The sequence below is a fragment of the Podarcis melisellensis genome (genome assembly GCF_964234715.1).
Source record: "Podarcis melisellensis genome assembly, chromosome: 6".
NCBI classification, from domain to species: domain Eukaryota; kingdom Metazoa; phylum Chordata; class Lepidosauria; order Squamata; family Lacertidae; genus Podarcis; species Podarcis melisellensis.
In genome coordinates this window covers 18,495,845-18,519,719 of record NC_138538.1, presented here as the reverse complement: position 1 = coordinate 18,519,719, position 23,875 = coordinate 18,495,845, and the positions used below count along the sequence as shown (strand labels likewise).

The following is a 23,875-nucleotide window of genomic DNA, read 5'->3' as shown; positions in this document are numbered from 1 at the left end:
CCAAGGGAGCATTTGTCCACAGACAACTTTCCAGGTCATGTGGCCAGCATGACTAAACCACTGCTCGTGCAATGGGACACCATGACGGAAACCAGAGCACATGGAAACACTGTTTACCTTCCTGCTACAGTGGTACATATTCATCTACTTGCACTGGAATGCTTTCGAACTGCTAGGTTGGCAGAGGCTGGGACAGAACAAGGAGAGCTCAACCTGTTGCACAGATTTGAACCACTGAGCTTCTGATCAGCAAGCCCAAGAGGCTCAGTGGTTTAGACCACAACGCCATCCGCATCCCTCATCTATAATATAGATAGTGATATAAGAATAGTGACCTACTCTGTATGGAGTTATAGTGGGGAGCGAAATAATGCATGCACAGAGGTCAGAAATATCTTAATGGAAGAAGAAGGAGAAGGAGAAGGAGGAGAAGGAGAAGAAAGGTAATCAACATTCAGTATAATTAATTATATTTATCATACTAAAATCATACATAAGAGGCAGCTTGATCTAGTAGCTGGCAAGTGCAGCTGGGATTGAGCTGGGGTTTCCCATGCAACACTCTTCATCATGTTTATATTTGTGAATACTCTGCAGATTCCAGAAGCATTTCAATATAATAATTCTATTTCCTCTTGGTGATACCATCTAAGCAAAACTTTACTCAACAGTTCCAGGCGGAAGAGAAAATTAGTCTCCACTTATCAAATGACTAACATTAAAACGATCTGGTACTGCTTCTCCCACTCCTTCCAAGTTCTCAGAGGGCTCCATATCTCCCTTGTGTAATTATTTTTAATCAAACAGGTGAATCATAATCAGGAACTGCGCTTGCATTTAGAAAAAGCTGAAATGACTGCCACATTGCCAAGCGGTAGCCGCAGGATCAAATAAGTTACTTTCACAAATCAGCAGTACACCAGTGAAGCTCTGTGTTCTCCCGGTTATGCGCAACATACTACATTTGCAATTAAACATATTAGCACAGAATTAACACACTCAAGCCGAAATAATGATTCATGCCAATATAGCCCTTTAGGGATGGGATGTGGCTCAGCAGTAGAAAATATGCTTTGCATGAAGAAGGTTCCAAGTTCAGTCACTGGCGTCTTCGGGAAGGTCTGGGAGAGACATTGAGACTTAAATCCTGGAGATCGGCTGCCAGTAGACAGAAATGGACCAATAGTATAAGGCAGATTCCTATGTCCCAAGCAGTTCCCAAAGTGAATGGTACAACTCCCGGGGAGGGGGAATTATGTAGGTGGGTGCGAAGAGTCAAGGGGGAAGCTGGGGGATGCTGGAGATGCAAACGACTGTCAGGCTTTGAAAAGCTGGCATCTCTGGATCAAGTGCATCAATGTTATTGAATTAATTAAACTACATAGTTTTTATTGGATTATGAACAATTGTGAAATTAATTAATCCAGCACGGATTCAATTCCTGGAATAGCTAGGCTAGCTTCCTGTTGAGGTAATGCCTCTCTAAGTAACATAATGTGCCGGAGTACATAATGGGTGGGTACCCCTACTTCAACTGCCTGATAGTTAGGAACCCCAGAATCTTGCAATGCTTAGAGACAGCGTACAGCAATACATTCTTTGCTGCTGATTTCATGGTGGGTGCTGAGTCCACATTTAAGCATAAGGTTAACTCCTGATTGCAGCTCATGTTCCAGAGCATTACTGGAGTCATTTTCATGACACAAATCATCTCCATGGTGACTGAATAACTAGATTAGTTTGCAATCAGCTCGCTCCTATTGTTCGTTCACATCTGCCTAACCCAATTTTAGGCTTTTAATCATCCCTGCTTGTTAAATATTCTCTCTCCTGTGTTCAGCTCTTCCTCTCTGCCAACATTTTACTTTGCTGCAAGCTGCAGACCACACACCTGCACGGTGCTCTGAGACAAGCAGGCAGCCTTAGCATGTCAGGAGGGTCTGGAGTACAGAATGTACGGCATCTTCCGTGGTGCCAGGTAGTTCTTCAATTGGACGTGCCTGTTGACAAAAACAACACACTTGGACTATACGCCAAATATTTGTGAAGCACCTGAGTGGATTATCTTGTCTAGTCATCATAATTCCTTGAGCTTCCCCTTATGTCTCAGCAACAGCTTCTGCATTCAGTGCAAATGTCTCATCATTCAACTGAGGAGAAGTCTGGGGTTGGGAGCAGCCATAGGAAATTGCCTTTTGCCTTATAACAAATCAGGCCATGTGCCCATCGCCTGGGGGCTGGATCCGGCCCAATTGCCTTCTAAATCTGGCCTGCAGACAGTCCGGGAATCAGCTTGTTTTTACCTGAGTAGAATGTGTCCTTTTATTTAAAATGCATCTCTGGGTTATTTGTGGGGCATAGGAATTCGTTCATTTCCCCCCCCAAAAAAAAAAATATAGTCATCGTCCCCTAAGGTATGATGGACAGTGGCCTGGCCCCCTGCTGAAAAAGTATGCTGACCCCCAGTGGCGTAGCGTGGGTTGTCGGCACCCGGGGCAAGGCAAGTAATTTGTGACCCCTAACCCGTGGATTTGCGCCCCCTAACCCGTGGATTTGCGCTCCCTAACTCTAACTCCCAGATGTTGTGCCTGGTGCAGCCGGCCCCCCCTGCACCCCCCACGCTATGCCACTACTGACCCCTGCCTTAACAGGACCTATATAACTCTTAATCATCAACACCTCTAAGCAGTTTACATGAAAATTAGTTCTGATTTAGTCCTGTCAACACTGAGAAGCAGCATCTCTCCAGGGTTTCAGATAGGAAATTTGCCCTGCCCTCCCTGGAGATGCCAGGGATTGAACCTGGAACCTTTCGCTTGCCTTCTGCCTCTACCTCTCCTGCTCCACTGTCTCCCAGGACCAGAAGAGGAGTGAAGAGGGAGAAGCAGAAACAGGATACACGAAGGTGGAGTCTTCGTCTGTTTGCCCACAGCTCCTTGGGGGTGAGATACATAAGCCAAGGTTGGAGCAACTGCCTCATGAGGTGCAGACCTAGGAGCAGCTGAGAAATGCGGAACTGAAGGACATCCCTTTTCTTAACTTATAAGTGTACTTTTGACAATAAAGAGCTGATTCCTCGCTCTGCACATTCCATGCCTGCCAGCGCTGTGACACTCAATCATTCTCCCAGGGTGAGCCCGGGGTGACTCTGAATTATTATTATTATTATTATTATTATTATTATTTATACCCCACCCATCTGGCTGGGTTTCCCCAGCCACTCTGGGCGGCTCCCAACAGAACATCAATAACAATAAAAAAGCAACAACATCAAACATTAAAAACTTCCCTAAACAGGGCTGCCTTCAGATGTCTTCTAAAAGTTGTTTGTTTCCTTGACATCTGTAGGGAGGATGTTCCACAGGGCAGGCACCACCACCAAGAAGGCCCTCTGCCTGGTTCCCTGTAACCTCACTTCTCACAGTGAGGGAACACCAGAAGGCCCTCGGCACTGGACCTCAGTGTCCGGCCTGGATGATAGGAGTGAAGACGCTCCTTCAGGTATACTAGGCCGAGGCCATTTAGGGCTTTAAAGGTCAGCACCAACACTTTGAATTGTGCTTGGAAAAGTACTGGGAGTCAATGTAGGTCTTTCAGGACCGGTGTTATGTGGTCTCGGCGGCCGCTCCCAGTCAACAGTCTAGCTGCCACATTCTGGATTAGTTGTAGTTTCTGGGTCACCTTCAAAGATTTAACAATCTTCTTGGCTTTTCTAATTGTCTTGAGAAGTGATACTTCAGACTTACGGTAGTTTTGCTGTTTGAGTGGTGCTTGGACCAATACTATTTAGGTTAGCTCATTGGCTATGTGAAATTGCTACAGCTGTTCATTCATAAGTTTTTGTTGTATTTCTCCGTATACCAATAATAAGGAACTTTCCTCACGTGTGTGTCACAAACACACAACGCATTTTGCCTTTAATAAAATCACACCCTTCTCTCTCTCTCACACACACACAGAGAGAGAGAGAGAGAGAGAGAGAGAAGCAGTTCCACTGTTCTTGGTTGTATCCATTATCTTCACATTTTCATCCAGAGTTTCCCCACAAAAAGGTGAAGGACAATCAGCTTAGCCAAGAGTAGGTGGAGATGTGCAATTTGTTCTGGAAGAGAATTTTGACATTTTACCCTATTTTTTTCTTTTTTCTTTTTTGCTTCAAGGCAGTAAATAAGGCAAAGAAAAAGACCTTTTCATGCAAATGTTTTGCAGCGCTGGAGGCTATGTACATTGGATCATGTCCGCAGCTGGTTTCACTTAGAAACAAGCAAAGTGGCTGAAGTTGAACCAAGAGCCTCTCTGAACCTTTGCCCACACAAAAACAAAACACAGCACAACAGAGGGACCTTTAGGGAGGTCCGCTTAATTTCTGTCCATTATCTTCTTCCCACTCTACATATTTAAATGTCTGGCATGGGCTAAAAGAAAACATGCCAATGCAATGAAAACTCCCATGACACATTTCTTGCTTAGCTTTGCAGATTGGCAACCCAAATCTCTTCTTTCCTTTGGTCAGCTGTTCTAAGAGAAGGCTTGAAAGCTCTGGTACCCCGGCCGTGAAACCACAGGTCTTGTTCCACTGTGCCAGAGTTATCTCCATAGACAAATGGCCCTGAAATAGCAGGGCCCCCAAGTGGTTGTCTGTTTTATGGATGTATTGATGAAACTGCCTTATATCGAACAGGACTATTTCCTCATATGGGTCTCCATTCAGGAAAAACAGAAGCATTATCCTAACTCAAGGACACATTCCAGCAAAGCAAAAGTGCTTTTCTCTTTTAAAGCCATCCAAGTTGGTGACCATCACTGACTCCTAACTCCATGGTTTCACTATCCCTAAGGTGTGTTTTTTAAAAAGCAGAGACATCTTAAAAAGCAGAGACATCACCTTGCCAACAAAGGTCCGTATGGTTAAAGCTATGGTTTTCCCAGTAGTGATGTATGGAAGTGAGAGCTGGACCATAAAGAAGGCTGATCGCCGAAGAATTGATGCTTTCGAATTATGGTGCTGGAGGAGACTCTTGAGAATCCCATGGACTGCAAGAAGATCAAACCTCTCCATTCTGAAGGAAATCAGACCTGAGTGCTCACTGGAAGGACAGATCGTGAAGCTGAGACTCCAATACTTTGGCCACCTCATGAGAAGAGAAGACTCCCTGGAAAAGACCCTGATGTTGGGAAAGATGGAGGGCACAAAGGAGAAGGGGATTACAGAGGACAAGATGGTTGGACAGTGTTCTCGAAGCTACCAGCATGAGTTTCACCAAACTGCGGGAGGCAATGGAAGACAGGAGTGCCTGGCGTGCTCTGGTCCATGGGGTCACGAAGAGTCGGACATGACTAAATGACTAAACAACAACAACAAGGTGTGTTTGAATTTGTTATGAATGAAGTACTTTGGCTACCATCTTCTCCACACATCTTACGGGGGGGGTGTGGTCTGGAGAGGGGTGTGTGGCTTGTATCAGTTTTTATACTGCCCTCCATCAAATGAAATCAGAGCCATTTATGTAAATGAATAAAAGGCCTTCTTTTAAAAACAAAGAACAAAAAACCAAGCCACCCTTGACTGATGAATTTTCAGAACTGGTCAGTCAGCGCCTTTATTATTTATCTTAAAAGAGTCGGAGATAAAGTATATTTTCTTGTTTTCTAGCAGTTTCTTCTCCAGCTTCTGTGACAGCTAGTTTAATGAGAGAACCCAACTGCTCTCTTTCCTGCATGTCAATGCCAGGTCATCTTAGGTTTTAAGCAGCCAACGCTGTCTATGAATCACACTCAGGGTAGCAGCTGAGAGAACAATTTATCCTAGAATGTCCCCTACAACCCAGCCCAATCACCTGGCCTGAACCACGTTTTAATCCCCTAGCAGGTGAAATAAGGCAAATCGGAGACTGAACTTTTAGTCCCTGCTACAGGTTCAGGAAAGGGCAGTGGTTAAATTTCCTCTCTCCTCTCTAAGACACTGTTGGAATCCAGCTCCCATCAGCCCCAGCCAGCATGACCAATAGTCACAGCTTCAGATGAAAGAATCTATCAGTTTGGGGTCTCTCCGTTTTTCATTTTTCCAATCTTAAATTCAGTTCTCCACACGTTGCAGCAATCTGCAATTAATTTTATTTTTTAATTATCATGAATATTCATCTGCAACCTTGTGCTAATTTCTCCCAGCAAACACAATTTTGTATGCAGTCTTGAATAATGTACACATTTTTGCAAGCAGTTTTCCTCAATGTAATGTGTTTTGTGTATTGTTTTCACTAATATCTTCATGTTGGGCACACTTTTCCCCCTATATATGCATTTTTTGCAAACATTGTTTGCATTGTGAAGTTTGGATAAGTGTGAACTTGTGTGTTTGGTTCTCTGGGATGCGTTCCTGAACATTGCTTTCATTAAGAAAAGGTCAGAGAAAAGGTCCATTCTAATCCAGCATGCTGCCTCCGACAGTGGACAGCCAAATAACTGAGATATTCACCAGCAAGTCCTGATGCAGATAATTATTCCCTACTCCTTGTCCTCACCATCAGAGCTAGAGTATGTCTAAATATCAATACTGTGTTTATTTTTATTCTTTTAGCTTTTATAACTAGTAACCATCACTGGATCATCATTTTAAAATGATGGCCTACTTTAAGTGTAATTTTGGGTGAGTTCCATGTGACCATATAAACTGGTTCACTACAGGCCTCTGACGATGCTATTGCTAAACATGCTGCGACCTGATTTAATATGTTACCAAATGCAGGAATTGGGGCCGGCCCACACATGAGGCAAGGTGAAGCAACTATCTCGGGTGACAAGATCCATTAGAGTAGCAGATCCGGCCACCAAGGAATGCATCGCCCACTGCTGCAACAGTATTGGCAGCAATGACTACACTACAGCATGTCAAGCATCATCTTTAAACTGAGCTTCACAATTTGATAATTTCCACAAAGTTTCTGTTGCATGCAGAAAGACTTCCTTTTCTGCTCATTTTGAACATCCACACCAACTGGAAGGACTCTCCAAGCTGTGCAATGCAAAACATGTTTACTGCAAAGTAACAGACCCTCCAAGGGTCCCTATTTTCTAGGGACGTCCCTGATTTAGAGAAGCCATCCCGGTTTTCTGATTTGACCCTGGAACGTCCCACTTTTCCTTAGGATGTCCCTGTTTTCATTGGAGAAATGTTGGAGGTTATGACCCCAGAGGTCCCAGGCCCTAAGAAAGTTAGATTAGCCTCAACCAGAGCCAGGGCCTTCTTAACACTGGCTCCAGCCTGGTGGAACGCACTGTCTCACGAGACCAGGGCCCTGCGGGATCTGATTTCTTTCCGCAGGGCCTGTAAGACAGAGTTGTTCCACCTGGCCTTTGGCTTAGAATCAGTTTGATTCCCTCCCCCTCTTTCTTTTCCCTTTCTCTTCCTGTGAAGAGGCTGCATCCTAATGTTTTAATGTTGTATTTTAATTTTGTTTTTTTAATTGTATTTTAATCAAATTGTTTTTATTATTGGTTGTTAGCCGCCCTGACCCTGGTCTTGGCTGGGGAGGGCGGGGTATAAATATTATTATTATTATTATTATTATTATTATTATTATTATTATTATTATTATTGAGTTCTCCAACCCTATCTGAAAGCAATCCTCCATAGGCAAAGGTTTTTTTAAAATATATTTAATGATTTATTATGTTTTTATATATGTTGGAAGCTGCCCAGAGTGGTGGGGGCAACCCAGTAAGGTGGGGGGGAATAAACAGTAAAACTATCATGATGTAATGGGACGTCCCTATTTTCATCGGAGAAATGTTGGAGGGCATGAAGTAAGTCCCACTAAACTCAGTGCAGCTTACTCCCTGTTCATTGCAGCAATTCCATGTTTGCAGAAAGATGAGCTTGTGTTTATTCTTGCCACTCCATTTATAAATTATTGAAGTCTTCAGTCCTCTGTCAATTTTCTTTTTTTCCCCTTTCCCTAAAACCCCCCCAAAATAAAGTAAATCCCTATGTCTTGAGCTGTAGCTAGACTTGGGGATGATTAAAGTTCTTTTTTTAAAAACAGCCTTTTTTTAAAAAAAGGTTGTTCTAGCATGAGTTGCATCATGGATTTGCATTTTCCTCTGTTGAAACGCTAGTTTGGAGTGACATTTCTTCGTTCACACCTTTCAAGAGAAGGAAAACTGTCTTGTGTGATTTCTGCTTGGAGTGCATATGCCACAGGGCACCATTCCAAACCCTCCCCCCCCCCCATGGCTAAATGCTTAAAAGACGGAGATTCTCTGCCTTATAACACACACACACACACACAGAGAGAGAGAGAGAGAGAGAGAGAGAGAGAGAGAGAGAGAGAGAGAGAGAGAGAGAGAGAGAGAGAGAGAACCATGTGAACTGAGAACCCAGTTCATTCATGCATTCCTTCCCAGCATCATTCCATGGCTGGGAGCCAGATACCATTTGACGTCATGGATCTAACCAAGAACTTAATGTACTGGCTATGGGACAAGAGTTTACTACGAAGTGGTGAAGGGGGGGGGGCAGGCCAACATAGCAGCAAGTTGAAACATACAGAAGACATTAATCGAGAGGGGGCAAACTGAAAATGATGCAAATATAAATTGTAACATAATTCCCCCCCCCCAATTTTTGCTTCTTCTTTTTTTTTGCCCCCTTACCAGATGGGCAGGGTACAAATAAATAATAATAATAATAATAATAATAATAATAATTATTATTATTATTATTATTATTATTAACACTTAGGAAATTCATACATGCTCAGAAACCATTGTGCTTCTGATTAAATAGTATAGCTGGAACGGCAGGACAAACAGACAAAAGAATAGCAGCGCTCACTTAAATAGCTTTTGCTGGTCCTCTTTCCTCCTCTCCCCTCCAGTACTCGTTATGTTTACCAAGCTGTTAAAAGAAAGCTCTTTTCAATAAATAAATACAAAACGTCGAAAGTAAATATGCCAAGAGGGTAGCTTGCTTTGAGTAGCGTAGTAAATGCTCCTTCTTGGAGTTAAATATTAAACGCTTCTTGTATAAAAATTCGCTTGGAAATCTAGTACAGGAGGTGAATGAGAAAAGGGAGGCCCTGCAACAGAATGTTGCAGTGCAGGGTGTTCCCTGTTCAGGAGTCCAGTCATTCCATTCCAGCCCCAGCTCCAGTTTTCCACCATCTCCCTCCAACAGTTAGTTAGCAGTCCATGCTCTGAACATGCCCAGTCCCAGAAGAGAGTGTGGTGGGGCAGAGTCATGGAGTCACTTCCAGACTCCAGTGTTATTGTTATTTTACATGGACAAGACTGGGGCAAAGCAGCAGCAAGGTTGAGCTGGTGCAATTGCACCAGCAGATCCACTGTCTCCCATATGGTACTCCTGCTGAGGCACTCATATGGTCCCAACCACATCCCTGGCTCACCCCTCTAAGCAGCAGCAGGGCATTTCTGCTTCCTGAGGGAGTGACCTGCCCTCTGCTACTGCCATGCTCTGTTAAGAGGATTCTCCCAAAGCTGCCCCCCCCCAAATTTTGGAGGCATGGGGCACAGGGGAGGAGAGGGAGGAAGCCCCACTGCACTAGCAGGAGTCATTGCATGGGCTTTACCTAGCAGAGCTTCTTCGTTGAATCCTGACCATCATCTTTAAACAGGACTTGGACCAGACTGCCCTTCAAACAGAAAACTCCTTCAAACAGAGGGCTGTCTTCTTACAACCTTCTACATAGTGAAGTGGTCTCCATCAAACGTTCTTTTGGGTGGTCTGCAGCAGCTACCTAAAATCAGGAGGCACCAGAGATCTGTGGCCACATACACACACATAAAAGCATTGTCTATCTCCCCAGTCAACCAGCACCATCCCAAACTACTTGGGATTAAGGTTAGGGCAGGTGACATCCTTTGTGAAACAGGAAAATTGTACATAAAAATAGCCATTAGAAAAACCATGTTGTTGTTGTTGTTGTTGTCCATCTGTCTTGGGAGACAATGTGTGCCTTCAGGTGTGAACTCAAACCGCTGTGCTAACAGCACCAAAGTGACCTTTGTGTGGCGCAAGCCTCAGCAGTGTGTGTGGAGGTCCTGGGCTGTGCAGACAACAAGACCTCCCTTTCATACTTTATGAGGTCATCCAAAGGAAAGCAGAGCAATACATTTGGCACCAGCTGGACTGCAGGAATTGCTGGAAGGAGGCTTATGAAACACCATCCAGCTACCTTAGGGACTCCACTCTGGATTTGTGTAGGGTTTCCTCCTTGGACTTCTCCTGAAGATGTCCCACAAGGCAGTGGAGGTTTAGGATCTTCTCCTAGAGGGGCTACCTTCCTAGGTTGATGTGCCCCATCTGCCCCTCACTTCCATCTACAGCACATGCAGAGACCTCCTTATTGACTGTTGGACCCATTATTGGTCTTGTCTGCTCAATCTGTCAAAGCCTGTCTTCAAATGTAGGGAAAAGTCCCTAACTCACCAAGGCTTTGAGACTCATCAGCTACCCTACTGGTTTAGTTGGCCAGTCAAAGCCATTCCCGGGGTGTGGACGCTGGTCACATGCTGACATCTAGGAGCCACAAGTGAGAGCTGAGTGCAGGGTGGGACCAAAGGTGGACAAGCTATCCCAGAAGGAGCCCGATGTGTCCCCTACCAGAGGGACTACTCTCTCCCCTAATACTCTATCCACACAGGTGGGAACCATTTTGCACACATTCAATTGGGGCACAACTGCCCACATGTGTGTCATTTTTGGCCCTAGAAGGGGGCAGAATGGGGTGGTGTGGGCTTAAGCACACTGCACTGACACGGGTGATGACCCAGAATGCAACCCCTGCACAAATGGGGAATTGTATGTACTGCAAACAGTCTCCAGTCTTTCTCCAGTCACACCCTTCTCGTTCCCAGCTTTCATGGAAATGCTTTCATAGAAAGAGAAATCTGCCTTGCTGTGGGAAGATCTACAGGCTTTAAGGAAGTTCAAGAGGGAGAGGACTGTGGAGCTGAGAACACCCACCAGTAAAGAAAATATGTCTTGCTAAAAACTATGAAGTGCCCTTTTCAGTGTCAATGGTTCAGTTCTCTATTTTTCAGTCCTAGATACTAAAATCTGCATACATGCCTGATGTGAAGTTTGATTTGGCTTTATCTTTATGTGCATCTTTCAACCTCACCCAGATTTCCAAGTATTGTTTTTGCTCCTTTGTTTTAGAGGGTTGAGCAGCATATAGATTTAAATCACTAGGTCAGTGCTGATTTGAGCTTACCCAATCAACGTCAATGGAATACTTTCACTCATGTTGTATTGAAGGACCAAACTACATTTGCATCCAGATGTGGTATTATTATTAATAATAGTGCTTTCATTCATTATACACACATAGCCAGGGCAGGTTACAGCAACTTAAAATACAATGTTAAAAGCAATGAAAAGCAACTTACAATTGCAATTGGTCTTTAAAATATGCATCTCAGGTGTCAAAGGCCTGGATAAAGAGAGGAGCATCTTCAGCATTCACTGAAAAATGTATAATAAAGATGCTAGACGTACATCTATGGGGGTTGGGATTCCACAACTTAGTGGATGTCACAGAGAATTCCCTCTAGTCTATTGGGCTGCCACACTCCCCCAACTTTCTGTGGGCAGCAGATCTACCAGGAAGGCCCCCTCTGCTCATCTTAACTTCCAAGAGGGCCTGTATCTTTCAGACATTTGGGGCCTAAATCTCTAACATGAATACCAACCACGAGAACTACTGAGCAGCTGACATCAATGACAAAAACTCCTGCAAGGATGTGGCCTTGAAGTCAAAAACACAGCAGTTGCCACCTCTGCTGTTATGTTTGTGAACTTCAAACTGGGAACCGATGCATCTGTTTTAAAACAGGGATAATATGAGATCTAAATGGAACCCAAGCCAGTAATCTGGGTGCTGTCTTTTGGACCAATGGAAGTTTCCAGGTCTCCTTCAAGGGTGCTCCCGTGTAGAGTGTATTGCAATAACCCAATCAGGAAGTTAGCAGAGCATGGAATACTATGGCCAAGTCATTTTTGGCCAAAAGGGGTCATAGCCAGCAAACCAGTCAGGGCTGGAAAAGGGCATTCCTAGCCACCAAGAGCGCTTGAGCCTTGCATCCATAGACTGTGGGCCAGCTCAGGACAGAACGGGCCATCTCCCCATCTCCTATACTTGAGAACACAGGACATGTTAACATCTCTTATCTTTTCAGGATTCCAGGCTATCACCGCCTCCAAGAAACGGATTTACTGGAGTATCTCCACCACCTCTTCCAATTCAGATGGAACAGAGAGATAGAGCTGAGTGTCGTCCACCTCATGTTGTCTGATGACAGCTTCCAGCAGTTTCATATAGATGTTAAAGAGCATGGGAAATGAGATGGAACCTTGTAGAGCACTGCAGGGCAGTGCCAAACAATTGCCTTCCATATCTACTTTCTGGAAGCAGCTCTGGAGGCATTGTGTGAACAGGCCCTGATACTGTCTTCTCCTCCACCACCACCCCATCCTCCCTTCTTCCTTCCTACAGGGCAGGTGGTGTCCATCACAAAACCTACCACCTGTTCTCTTTCCCCGGTCATCAATAACCAACCTGCCTTGAAATATAATGGCAGCCATAACAGCAACAGAAGCAGCAATTAATACTCTGCATAGCATTCTGAGTGTTTGCCGCAGATGCTGCAAATGAGAAAAACGATAGAACAGACTCACTGTTGACGTCGTTATGAGTTATTATGTTCGGCGGCAGTTCAGCACTCAGCAGAATTCATAGCCGTTTCGCTTTTGTAATGTGTTGCTATCCAGTAGCAGTTACATACGTAAGGTGAATGCCAAGTGTTACTCACCTATCCCAAACATAATCTGTAACCAAGAGTTTACCCCTACGCTGGCTTGGTCAGTTCCATGGAATGGAAGGTGGCAGGATCCCCAAGAACATGCTCTACTGAGAGCTGGCTTCAGGCACCAGGCCCATTGGCCGACCAACTCAGCGTTACAAAGTTGTCTGCAAATGATGCATGAAGGCTGGTGGCGTTAACCTCGTTCTGTGGGAATCCATTGCAGACAACCTGGAGACAATTGCAGATGATCCATTACAGACTGCCTGGAGACAGACAGACAGGTTGTGCATCCATAGCTGTGACCAGAGGAGGAATGACTGCTGAGAGGAACGCAGAGAGAAGAAAGGCCATGGTGCATCTTCACCAGCAATACCACACATCTCCAACAAGGGCTGGATTTAGGTTTGATGAGGCCCTAAGCTACTGAAGGTAATGGGGCCCTTTATAAGTCCAGCTGTCCTTTGTCGACAACAAATTGTCACTGTTTTGTGTGTTGAATATATGCTCATACACAGGGCCGTCTTAACCATAGGCACCAGGGGTGCGGGGCCACCCGGGCGTCGGGCTCTCAGGGGTGCCAGGCTGAGAGTCCAGGGCCCAAGAGTTGGAGTCCAGGGAAGAGCCCGTCTGTCTGTCAGAGCGCTGCGGCAGGCTCTTCTGCTGCAGGCGGCTCTGCGCTGCAAGTTCGGGGGCAAGTGAGCCAGCGAGGCACTGAGGCGGCCGCCCGCCTCTGCCCTCCTGTGTGCCTGGGATTGGTGTAGGGTCGTGGAAAGGCTTACACCACGAGGCACCTGGCTTCACTCAGTCGCCAATGCCAACGCCTTGGGCTGGTTTGTTGTGCTGGGCTCCTTTTGTTTCCTGTTTTATTTTCCTGAGCAGAGATAAGAGTGGTGTCAGCTCCCTAAAAAAAAGACCGACAACTCTGGGCTACCTGGGGGGGGGGCAGGGGGGATCTCTGCACCCCAGCACTGCATATGCTTAAGACGGCCCTGCTCATACTCTTACTCTATACTGCCTGATCATCAGTCTACAAGCACTCTTTAATATTAGATAACAGGTACAACAGCTTGACGTACATTCAACTGTGCTGCACGGCAGTCTGCAGCTGCATACTACATATTTCCATGCAACCAGTCCATGCAGAATGTAGGCCCCCTATATATGGCAATGAGCAAACCAGTGATATTTTAGGGAGCAGGCTAGCAGGCGGGGCCCATTACTTACATCATAGGAGCCTACACAACACAAAACACTGTTGCTGTATGTAGGTTTTATTTTATTTGTTTTTTATCTTATATTTTGGAAAAGTACATCCAGTTTTTTCCCCGTTTAATATTTTTTTTGGGGGGGAAATGAGTGGGGCCCTAAGCTATAGCTTGTTCAGGGTGCTGAGAATAGCAGCTCAGCTCCCATGGTTCTTGGGAAGGGCAAGTGCAGGGGAAAGGCATCTCAAACGTATGGCGTGCATACAGACTCACACTCCTATAATACCTTTATACTACAGCCAGCTCTGATTTTATTACACAAGACCTAGTTTGTTTGTTTTTTAAGTGCCGGGGATCCATTTTTGGGGATACCTTAAAAGAAATATTTCAAAGAGAGTGTTTCAAACCTTCAGATTTTGGCTGCCTCTCCAGAGTCTCTAGAAGTTAAATATCTGAATTAGGGATGGATGCCTTAGATCTCCTGCACACCCATAATACACTTGCCTGCTTTCCTCTTCCCTTTTCCTGTGTGTATCTTTTGTTGTTGTTGTTGTTTTAGATTGTAAGTCTGCAGGTAGGGATGGTCATGTTTTGATTGCGTGTAAGCTGCTCTGGGAGCCTTTTTGGCTGAGAAGCAGAGAATCACAGAATTGTCGCAGTCAGAATGGACCCCGAGGATCATCCATATGTGGGGCTGGCCTTGAAGCTGACCCAGAAACTCCAGCGGGTGCAGAATGCCGCGACGAGGCTCCTTACGGGGTCCTTGCCGCGGGATCACATTCATCCAGTGCTTTACCAACTGACTTGGCTCCCGGTGGAGTACAGGGTCAGGTTTAAGGTGCTGGTCTTGATCTTTAAAGCCCTAGGGCCCACGTATCTACGGGACCGACTCTCCTAGTATGCCCCACGGAGGACCTTAAGGTCCACAAATAACAACACTTTGGAGGTCCCGAACCTCAAGGAGGTTAGATTGGTTTCAACTAGGGGCAGGGCCTTTTCAGCACTGGCCCAGCCATGGTGGAACGCTCTGTCACAAGAGGCCCTGCCCCTGCGGGACTTGACATCTTTCCGCAGGGCCTGCAAGACAGAACTGTTCTGCCTGGCCTTTGGTTTGGGCTCAGTCTGACCCTTATGTTTCCCTCCCCTTATGGACTTCATTTATCAGCTATTTTTAAATGAGGCTGCATTTTAAATTGCATTTTAACCTGTATTTTAAATTGGGGTTTTTTTCTCCCTCTCTTTTTCCCCTATTATGTTTTTACTGTGATTTTATTTTATTGGTGCCCTGAGCCCGGCTCTGGCCAGGGAGGGCGGGGAATAAATAAAATTTATTATTATTATTAAGTCCAAGTGAATAAGCAGCTGTCCCACACGAGGATGAAACCTGCAGCCTTGGTGTTATCAGCACCGTTCCCTAAGCGATTGAGCTGTCCAGGCTGACACAAATGCTCTAAGCAAAGGAGATAAACTTCACTGCCGTCCTGAAAGAATTTCACTGAAAGATAAATGAATCCCTAGGTGGCCAATAGCTTCTCCACCCAAGATGGAGAGAGGTGCTGAATCCAATGGCAAAGAAGCCTGTGGTGTGAAACGAGAACGCTTTGTGAGGTAGAAACCCCTTGGAAACCTCAGTCTCCTGTTTGTGTGATATCACAGATGACACGGTCTGAACTTTGCACAGCTCATGCGTCCAAGTCTGGCCTTGTGAGGGAGTTAAGGGACGCAAGCAGATAAGGCCATATCTTTCGTTAGACGGACTTCTGTGCGTGTGAGGACACAAAGACTGCAGGCTTTCAAGTTGCAGAGAGCTCATCGATTAGGCACGTCAAACACCATACAGCTTGCCACAACAACCATCTCTGGGGGAAAACATGTCTGAAACTGTTTTTTTAAATGGGTGTGTGTGGGCACCACAACCAAGAGGTAAGCGCTGTTACTAACTGGAAAATGATGTTCTGCCTCAACCTGTCCAATCACTTTTGGTGACATAACAACAAAAGAGCCCAGGCTCTTGATCATTAGGAGTGAGAGGGTGATGTGGTTTCTGCTGCAGATCCCTATCAGCGAGGGCTTAGGATGGGCATATCCATCCATTTTAGCTTTTTGCAGTTTCCAAACTTTTCCAGACTACACATTTCCACATCAGCGTGTACACACACACACACACACACGATAATTCATTGGCAAAGTTAGTGCAAATTTCTCCTTTTTAATGCAATTTTTAATGCCCAATATACATATTGGGTGTTTGTGTGTTATTTTCACCATTGGATGCATCTCTATGCATGCTTTGTGTTTTTGTACATATTACTCAGCTGAAGAACCACATTGCACAATTCAGATAAGTGCGAATTTCGAAGGTTGTCTGGATTTCGGTTTAGAATCATTGACTTGTAGAACTGTAATAATAATAATAATAAATTTTATTTATATCCCGCCCTCCCCAGCCGAAGCTGGGCTCAGGGCAGCTAACAACAATCAAAATAATCCAACATTCTAAAAACATTCATTATAAAACTAATTAAAATCAAATTAAAATCAAATTGATGGCAACCAAATAAGCAAAATTCTGTGCACATTGCCAGAGGAGGGGGTCAGGCTGCGCCCTGACCAAAGGCCTGGTGGAACAACTCTGTCTTGCAGGCCCTGCGGAAGGATGTCAGGTCCCTGTTTAAGTTGGAACTCTCCCTGTAGAGTTGGAAAGGACCCTGAGAATCATTTAATCCAACCCTTTCAATGCAGGAATATGCAACCTTGACATTATCAGCACCATGCTCTAACCATGGTTTGTTTGTTCACTTGTTTGTTTTTGGAAAGTGTGAATTAAACAGGATCACTTGTAAATGCAAGATAAATGGATTTTCTCCCCCATCCCCACCCACACCATCAAGTGTTTGGAGCGAAGTTGAGGTTGACCTGAGCAAGGTACACAGGATGCAGCAGGTGCCAATGGGAGCAGCCAGGAAAACAATTCATAAAATTAATTGCTTATTACATTATTATCCAGCCTTCCATCCAAAGAGCTCGGGGCAATATATATGGCCCTCTCCAACCCCATTTAACCTTCACAACCAACCTTGCAAGGTAGGTTGGGCTAAGAGATGATTGGCCCCAGTTCACCCAGTGAGTGCCATGGCAGAGTGAGGATTCGAACTCTGCTCTCCCCTGGCCATAGCTCATCACGCTAACCAAGTACACCACACTGTCTCTCTTCAAGATGAAGCAGTTGACAAAATCCACCCTACCCACTTCCTCTCCACCACCAAATAGTGTGTGTGTGTGTGTGTGTGTGTGTGTGTGTGTGTGTGTGTGTTGACTGGGTGAAAAGGTGATGCAACTCCTTGCTTTCATGCCCAGATATACAGACCCTGCCCTCTCCATGGGTTGCACTGATGGATAGGCTAATGAGGAGCCAATGAGGCAACATCTGATTTGCAACTCTCTTTCTGACAAATGCAACTGATGATATCAGCCGCTGGAGGGCTCACCTCCCTGGACCCTGAAGCATTTTTGCCATTTGGCCTGAAGTTCCCTCACTTCTAATGTCACCACACCAACCAGTTTCATCATCAGCCGATGCCTCTGTTCCTGCTTGCAAGCCTAGGTGGGGCAAAAGGACATTGTCCTCCTACCAGAACATACCCAACCTCTCGCTAGTAGCATGTACTCCTACCACCCACAATCCTCCATGCCCTTCCTCTGAAATTCATTGTTTGGCTTTCAAGGCCCTGGGCAGAATTTAGGTTGACTCCTTCTTACACGGTGACCTCAGTCACTACGGTAAAACAATGATGACACAAAAGTGACTAGTAACAATTGCCGCAGTCTTCAGACCATCTCACCAGTGCTGCTCTTCCCTCTATTGTACACTTCCCGCAACAAGCAATAGACCAGGCATTCCCGACCTTCAGCCCTCCAGATGTTTTGGACTACAATTCCCATCATCCCTGACCACTGGTCCTGTTAGCTAGGGATCATGGGAGTTGTAGGCCAAAAAATCTGGAGGGCCACATGTTGGGAATGCCTGGTCTATTACTTGTTGCGGGAAGTGTACAATAAAGCAGGGTTTCCCAAACTTGGGTCTCAGTCTGTCAGCAGGACAAGCAGGGCTCTCCCTGCTGATCTCAGGGCTCAAGTCATCCTATAGAGGCAGAAGGACTCCATCGCTACAAAATGGAAAGAGATGGACGTTGAAGAAAGGGAAGCACGAAGCACCTCCATCGATAAGATTTCGTAGTCCGTTGGTGGAATGCAGCCAACATCTGGACACAATTGATGTATAAAGGTAAAGGGACCCCTGACAATTAGGTCCAGTCATGGACGACTCTGGGGTTGCGGCGCTCATCTTGCTTTATTGGCCAAGGGAGCCAGCGTACAGCTTCCGGGTCCTGTGGCCAACATGACTAAGTCGCTTCTGGCAAACCAAAGCACCTCATGGAAACGCCATTTACCTTCCCGCTGGAGCAGTACCTGTTTTTCTACTTGTATTTTCAAACTGCTTTTGATGTGCTTTCGAACTGCTAGGTTGGCAGGAGCAGGAACCAAGCAACAGGAGCTCACCCCGTCACGGGGATTCGAACCACTGACCTTCTGATCAGCAAGCCCTCTGTGGTTTAACCCACAGCACCACCCGTGTCCCTAATGGATGCATAGGTGGGATGCAAAAGTCACACTGGGTGTAAATCTCTCTGTTCCCCAAAGGAAGCTGGAGCATACCCATACATAACAGGTAGACCCTTAATCCATATTCCATAGCCAAGAATATGTTGGGGTAACACTTATGTTAGAATGAAATATTTTGTATCTGCAAAATCAGGTGTTGAGAAAAGACACCACACCATACACACACACCATCACTGCTCATCCTCTAATTTTTCTTCAACTATTTCCAGCATCCTATTGACAGTACAAGTTGTACCAGGGAATATCCCCATCCAATGTGACATTATCTCAGGTTACCTAGAATTAAAACGGGGCAGGAGAGCAAAAGCCTTTAAGTGAACTGAATAATACAGCAGTTACATGGACTGCAGTGACACCTACTGGCAAGACAAAAAAAAATTCCTTCCAGTAGCACCTTAAAGACCAACTAAGTTAGTTCTTGGTATGAGCTTTCGTGTGCATGCACACTTCTTCAGATACTTCAGATATATTCTGTGTATCTGAAGAAGTGTGCATGCACACGAAAGCTCATACCAAGAACTAACTTAGTTGGTCTTTAAGGTGCTACTGGAAGGAATTTTTTTTGTTTTGACTATGGCAGACCAACACGGCTACCTATCTGTAACTGGACCTACTGGCAAGGTATTGTTTCACAGCTCTGCAGCACCCCATAAATAACAACTATCAGCTACATTTAGATAAGGATACATGCTGCACTATCCATTTCCAGAAAAGAAATAAAAATCAGAGGTGCCATTTAGGGAGGGCAGAGGGAGCAGTCACCCTTCCTTGTTGTGTAGACCACATGCGTTACTTCCAAGAGTTACACATATTTTTAAACCCCTAATACCTAATACTTTAAATAAAGTAATGAATACTACATAGAAAAAAACACACAAAACACAAAAAGCAGGGAGTGGGAAGAGACAAGCGATTGCTTAGAGACTTATGCAGTGACGTCTAGCAACAATCTTGAGTTTTGCAGTAATATTTATCTTTGCTCCAGGGCTGGGAAAATCATTACCTGTTCCCAGCCCAACAGGTCAACTGGTTAAGGACCAAACTACGCATGCCTTTCACCCCACCCCTGTGCACTGCCATTAGCCTTAATAAAATAGATATGCTATTGGTTCCACTGGGCTCTTTTTTCTTAAAGCTAATAGCAATGTTGCAAATCGGAGGGTGGGTGTGATTTTTATCAGAATTGTGGTTGACGAGAGAGGGTTTAAAGTTCCTATTCCCATGTACAGGAGCCTTATGAAAATCAGAGATCTTTATGTGTATTTTTTATTATAAACTCTAACTTGAGGCCAAAAGCTGCCCAGATTCTAGAAGAGCAAAGCTGGCAGATGGAATAATCTGGGACCCATAAAAAAGAGACGTTTTTGTTTATGAAGGCTTCCCCTGAACTGTGACCCCGTCATTTTACAGAATACTATTTGCACAACTGTAGTAACTGTTTTATTGCTTTTGAGAATGGCATCTTTTGTATTACTTATCTCATTCTGTCCTGTTGCACACGGCTTCGATTGTGTTGGCTATGAAGTGGTTCACACATCTGCTTGATAAAAGAAATAATACAAAGAAGAAATCAATGTGATTGAAAGATACGGCAGTACAATGGACTGCCACAACAGCACATAAGAAAATATGCAGTCTCGTAGTGTAACATTTTTGGGACACAGGTGGCGCTGTGGGTTAAAGCCTCAGCACCTAGGACTTGCTGATCGAAAGGTCGGCGGTTCGAATCCCTGCTGCGGGGTGCGCTCCCGCTGCTCGGTCCCAGCGCCTGCCAACCTAGCAGTTCGAAAGCACCTCCGGGTGCAAGTAGATAAATAGGGACCGCTTACCAGCGGGAAGGTAAACGGCATTTCCGTGTGCAGCTCTGGCTCGCCAGAGCAGCGATGTCACACTGGCCATGTGACCCGGAAGTGTCTTCGGACAGCGCTGGCCCCTGGCCTCTTAAGTGAGATGGGCGCACAACCCCAGAGTCTGTCAAGACTGGCCCGTACGGGCAGGGGTACCTTTACCTTTACCTTAGTGTAACATTTAGTGAAACAGATTCGCATTGTAGCCAAAAAACCAAATAACCTGAAAATGTAAAATTCCCTGTGAAGCTGAACCTACGCGGAATGTATTGCAGCATTGTTGATGATGAGATCTCTGGACTGCATCTCGCTTCATTGCTTCATTAAAATAAACTTATATAGTTCTCAAGGTTGGCAGCTGAAAATTGCCTTCTAGCCTCTTATGCGTCTCTTTAAAAGAAAGAAAGAATGATCTGATGTAAATAATCCAAAGTAATGTAACCAGCTTTCCCCAAATGGGGGGTTATTGCTTCAATACTAGAATCAATTCCCAAAATTAGGAAGTGGCAAACAGCTGTTGCCATTGATTACTCCTTATATTGTTTGCACATCCCATTGGCTTTCTCTGTGGGTTTTGTGCAATTTAGGGATACCCCCCCCCCCCGTGTTTGCGTACAATAGTTTGAAGGCCAGTGGAAGCAATGCGGGGAAGGAGGGTTGGAAGCAAGAATGATCCAAAACAAAGCCATACTGTTTATACTGCTTTAGTGTGCCCAAAACAAACCTCTGTGTTGCAATGAGAACCAATCACAGAAATATAGACACAACACGTAGGCTAATAACTGTTAGAGCAACAACCAATGAATGATAACAGAATTGAGCTGCCTGCATACACATTGTATAATAAAACAGAATATACAAAACAAAGTGTATAAAGAAAGGTACGTACCCAATATTTTTCACAATAATATGTAAGTAAGATTTATGCTACGGATCAGTGTTCACTAGTAATGTAGCTGATGGTACTTGCAACTCAATTGCATAGGATATCTCAAGTAAACCGCAAGTGTTTCTAATGACGATATGCTTAAAGAGACAGCATAGCTAGTACAGCATATGAATACAAAGTAGACCCATAAGAAGCAGTTACACAGGACAAACATATAACAATAATGCGTACAGCAATATTTAAACAAAGCAATTAAAATCAAGTTCAGAATTTAGCCCCCCCCCCCATGAATAGATTTAAACAGAAAAATGAAACAGGTTTCTTGTTGACATATCCGCCGTTCAAAATCTTGCCTAATACCAAATTTCTTTTGATTTACCCATAATTACTGTAAATAACAAATCTGTGTCCGAATGTCAATGGTTGTATGCTTTGTATTGTATTTTCAGCTGATGAAGTCTATTACGAAACAGTAGTATCATTCCGGAAACACTGTCCTTGAGACTTTTGAGACGTCTTCCGTTGAAACTTTTGAAAAACTATTGAGAAAACTTTACTTTTGAGACTTTTGAGACGTCTTCTGTTGAAAGCTTTGAATAACCATTGTGAGACTGACCATTGACACCTATCTTGAACACATGGCTTCACATTCTGCGCCACTAGTCTGTTATATTGTATATATGAACTCTAATAGATTTATTTTTGAATGATATCGTTATTCCGTTATATATGCTCTACTGCTTCAATGGCTTTCAAAGACTGACATCAAGGGAATGTCTCCAGTTTTGCCCTGTTTTTACCCTGCACCATCCAGTTGCATTTATCCGTTGCAAATGTTTCTCCCCTTTAATGCCAAGTTAAATTGCCAGGTTCTGAAAAGTGGTTGAAATAGTACCATAATTTAGGGAAAGCCAGGAAGCAGTTATAGACGATCAAATTTAATATCCATTTTTTTAAAAAAGCCTAAGCACTGAGAGTCATTTTGTGGGATCCCAAAGCTTTGCTTCCAACCCCCAAATGTTCACTAGGTGCTGAAATGATCCATGGACACGAACAACACAGTGTAACCACAGAAGCATCAGCTAAACCAAAATTATGTGGCAGGAGCGATGGAATTCCAGATCTGTAACTGTGGGTGCCGACTAAAGCAATTTGCTTACCCTTTCAGTTCGCAGGACTAGACCAGGACATTTGAATGGCATTCGGCCTACTTAGTGGCTCATACAAGCCAAATCATCATGGAAACAGTTGCTAGCTTTAACGTTTCTGCTGCAAAGACCCGCAAAGGGGTTTTGTTAATTTGATTCTGTCTTGGTTTGCTGTTGTCCGTACTTTATGTACAGTATGTTGGAAATTTACGGTATTGTTGTTTTAAGAACTTACGTCCAGCGTCCTTCTCTCATGGTAGCCAACCAGATGCTTATGAGAAGCCTGTAAACTGGACATGGTCGCAACAGCATTCTGCTCACCTGTGATTCCCAGAAACTGATATTTACAAGTTGACATCCATTTGTCTTGAGAGACAACAGAGTGCACCTCCAGGGATGGAGTCAAAGCGCTAGAGAATCACAGCAGCAGCTGTGGCTGCAGATATCGGTAACTGTCTGTCTCCCATGGTGTTTTTTTATTTTTGTTGTGTGTTTTTTGCTGCATTAGCAGCTTTGAAGTGATCTCCCTGGGGCTCATGCCTGGGGCAGTGTGTTTGCAGATCCTGGGCTACTCAGAGAAGACGACCCTCCCCCCCAGCCTTGCTGATGTGGTCCAAAGCAGAGCAGAGCAATACATTTAACACCAGCTTGGTTGCAGGACTTGCCGGAAGGAGACATACAAGACGCCATCCAATTGTCTTAGGGACTCCGCTGCAGATATCTTCTCCTGAAGATATCCTGCAAGACAGCAGGTACCGATTTTTCTATTTATTTATTTAAATATTTTTTAAAAGGATTTTTTGCTTACATTTTTACATTCATATCAACACAACAAAACATTATGCTTTGGGGGTTTTCAACCCCCGGACTTCCGCCCACCCTCCTCCCCGGTTTCCCATCATTGCCTACTATCTTTTCTGTGTCTTTATATCTTTATCTAATTTATTCATCTCCCTTGTTTCAAAATTTACCCTAATTATATCACTGGTGCTATTATAAGCCTGCTAATGTTTTAAAGTGTTTGCAGTGCTCCTTCAGGTATTCCACACAATTAATTCATTCTTTTTAAAACCTTTTGTCTTCTTGGTGTCTGATCTTCCCTGTCATTTTCACCATTTTGGTATAGTCCATCAATTTCGCTATCCATTCTTCTTTCGATGGGATTCTTTCTTCCTTCCATCCATGGGCATATAACACTCTGTTGTTGTCAGATACATGAATAGGGCCTTTTTCTCTTTTGGGATTTCTTCTCCTATTATACCTAATAAAGAAGCCTCT

General features: G+C 44.5%; 1 long non-coding RNA gene across 1 annotated transcript; it reads right to left on the bottom strand.

Moving 5' to 3' along the window:
- Nucleotides 1-1,527: 1,527 nt before the first annotated feature.
- LOC309373252 lies at nucleotides 1,528-13,295 on the bottom strand. The gene is made up of 3 exons (XR_014169904.1): nucleotides 12,832-13,295; nucleotides 11,410-11,485; nucleotides 1,528-2,000 (listed from the first exon to the last, which is right to left on the bottom strand). It is a non-coding gene; the product is annotated as an uncharacterized lncRNA (long non-coding RNA).
- Nucleotides 13,296-23,875: the final 10,580 nt, after the last annotated feature.